Consider the following 3,320-nt stretch of genomic DNA (forward strand, 5'->3'; position numbering starts at 1 on the left):
TTAATGTCTTTTTGAAATTGATAAAAGCAAGGTCTTTAACATCAACAAACCTTATTACTCTCAAAGTTACTGATGTGGAAAAAAACATGTAACATCCTTGATTGCTTTAATCTAAATATTACATAACATCTAAGGTATCAAGGTGGGTAAATTACATTGGAATTGGCTTTGATATTCATCATTTATTTCCTAATAATGATTTGATGCCAATAGTTAGAGTGCTTTGACAATTGCAAAGAATCTAGTCTTCCATCTTGCACAAAGCACATTGAGGTACATTATCTTTCTGTGCAGCATGAAACATCAACCATAATAGGAAAATTTGGCTTGGTTTATGTACTTATATGGGAGAACTTCATAGATTTGTTCACAAAGCCCTCCCCTCACGATAAGACTAAAGCTTTTCACAAAGGTTTGAACATGTTGCCCTTTCCACATTGATCTCCCATATCCATATTCTCATATCATTACTTCTATGGGAAATTTGTAGCATATACTATGAATGTTATCCACACTTATCCTTTTCTCATATAAGTGATTCTTAGAGATATGGTGATCCTTATATGTGCATAATCATTCTAGTGTTGCATTTCTGGATCAAATTGAATAGATTCATGCAATTGCAACAATTGATTGCAGGTATTTTACTCATGCCAAGTAGTGCAAGCAAGTTGGGCAATGTGCCATAAGGTAGGGTAGCATTTGTGTTGTAGCATATTTTGATTATTTTATTATTTATTGTAGTTGAACTAGTTTTGCTATAGTGACCTAGTTTTTTATTGGATGACTTGCATTATTTTATTTTATTATTCAACCTTATGTATAGGCTAGCCACGCGAGGTCACACGTTGTTCAATTTTGGTGTGTAGAGGTTGAGAGAGCTCTGATGGATACATTCAGCGTCTCATTGTATAGATATGCTCCCTTTATTCAACATTTATTCACTGTGGATTTCTACATTACACACACACACACACTCTCTCTCTCTCCCTCCCTCCCTCCCTCCCTCCCTCCCTCCCTCCCTCCCTCCCTCCCTCCCTCCCTCCCTCTCTCTCTCTCTCTCTCTCTCTCTCTCTCTCTCTCTCTCTCTCTCTCTCTCTCTCTCTCTCTCTCTCTCTCTCTCTCTCTCTCTCTCTCTCTCTCTCTCTCTATGTTCATTCTCTTTTTACTATGATCATATGCTTCTACACTCATTGCACTCTAACAAAGGAATAGCTTGGTTTATTAGAGCTTTGTCTTATTTCTTCCTTGATTGAGTATTTACTTTATCTTATCACTTCATATTTGGTCTCTCTAGATTCCTCTATATTATGTTGCATTAATCAATAGTGTGGGGGGGAGGGGGGAGCATGGAGGCTTCCTTGTTTCACTTTGATTGCATTACTAAGAGTGGAAGTAGTGCAAATACATATAATTTATCTCTAAGGCTTGACAAAATGATGGCCCTACTAGAAAGTCAAGAGGAGGAAGGTTTCATATCATTGGAAATGAGAAGGTGTTTGTGAGAGACAATTGAAAATATTAGAAGAGGATCTCTACATAAGTCCACAGTTTTGCAACTACTACATTTGATTCACCTTTCTTTACTTCCCCTACCCTTGAACACAAGGGTAGTCATGAGTTTAAATGTTTATACTACTTATCTTAAGCCCCAAGTTGTAGTGTACATGGGCAACTAGAGTTGCATCAAAGCTCAACCCACATGTGTACCTCTGATTCTCCACCATTTTTTGCAATGAATTGGTTAATTTGATAAGCATTCAAATATGAAACGAAATATGTCACAATTTTCACAAATTAATGAACCTAGCTACAAATGGAAGCTCCGATTCTTGATATGTTATGATCTTCGTGACAAAAAAACCTTATAAACCATCTAGCCAACATCCTAGCTAAAGTAGTTTCTATAGTAGCTTATATATGCAATAAGCCTCTAATTATGCTTGCAGGATATGATTCTATATGGGTTTTCTTTGGATGAAAGCCTTTTGTTGTCCACTTTCTCATTTTTGGATGTGATGCCTTTATGTATGTTTGCAAGAAAAAGAGGGGAAATCTTGATGCAAAATCCAAGTGGGATGTGTTTGTTGGTTAGAATCAACTAGCAAAGTTTACAGACTCTACAACCCTGATTTGGGCAAATGAGTGGCCCATGAGTGGTGAGTTAGGATGTTGTCTAATGGAGACTAGGGAGCTCTAACAGTCTTTTGCATTTGTCTAGCCCAACATTTGCATGCATTCAACATTTCTTTCTAATTTTATTGTGTTTGTTTCCACTCTTAGTCATCACACATGAAATGTAGTAGTGTCACACTATAAAGGTGGGCAATCAATTTCTAACATTGCATTTCCAAGTCAAATCATAGTTTTTCCATTTTCATGTATCGATTGTCCATTCTTTTGGTCTAACCTATTGATTATGTTGGTACATTTAGGGGTGATCATTTGCCAAATTTGTTCGTCTCCATTGTCTAATTCATTATCTATAGCTTTCAGCCCTTACTAATGTAGTCCAAAAGTGTTCAAGGGCTAACTATTGTAGCCTTGTATTCAAAACTATGATTAATGAAGTTGTGTTCCTTTTCTATTTTCATTCTTTCTCTTTGTTTCTCTTCCCTTCTTTATGCCTATTCATGTCCCTCTATTGTGGACTTTCGCATATAAATCCCTATAATCATGAGCTTATACATGACATAAACTCTTTTGAGGAGAAATGATCAACATGCTCATAAATTTGTGCTCAATACTCTCCTATGCTATGCTATTTTCACCCATTTTTGCAATGTAAGAAGGCATTCTATTGATTTTAGGCCATCTATCAAATGTACCATAATGTAGTTTGCAATGCCTTGCTTGTTACAACCCCTAATCTATGTAGAATACATAATAGGGCTACAATGTTGTATACGAAAACATAACCTACTATTGCACACATTGAAGAAAGAGATCATACCATATTAAGCAATGAATAGAAAACTCAAAAGTAATGTTGTGAAACCATAAATATACATCATAGATCAATCATAATAGCAAAAGGGAAATAGAAATCAGAGAACATGACTACAATATGATAGAGACACACATTATATTCATGGCACCAACTGTCAAAGACTATGTATTAGCAAGAAATCCCATCATACATTAGAGAGTGATCTCCAAGATGATACATTTAATGTACCCTTTTAAGTCACTCTTATAACAACACACATAACTACACTTCATATGACATTCTAAGTCTACTTACATAATCAAGAAATATCAAAGACTAAGGTATAAATCATACTAAGGGTAGATATAATGTAGTAGGCCATGGCTAACAT

Source organism: Lygodium microphyllum, chromosome 21, assembly GCF_053477565.2.
Source record: "Lygodium microphyllum isolate KBCC chromosome 21, Lygodium_microphyllum_v1.1.10, whole genome shotgun sequence".
NCBI lineage: Eukaryota > Viridiplantae > Streptophyta > Polypodiopsida > Schizaeales > Lygodiaceae > Lygodium > Lygodium microphyllum.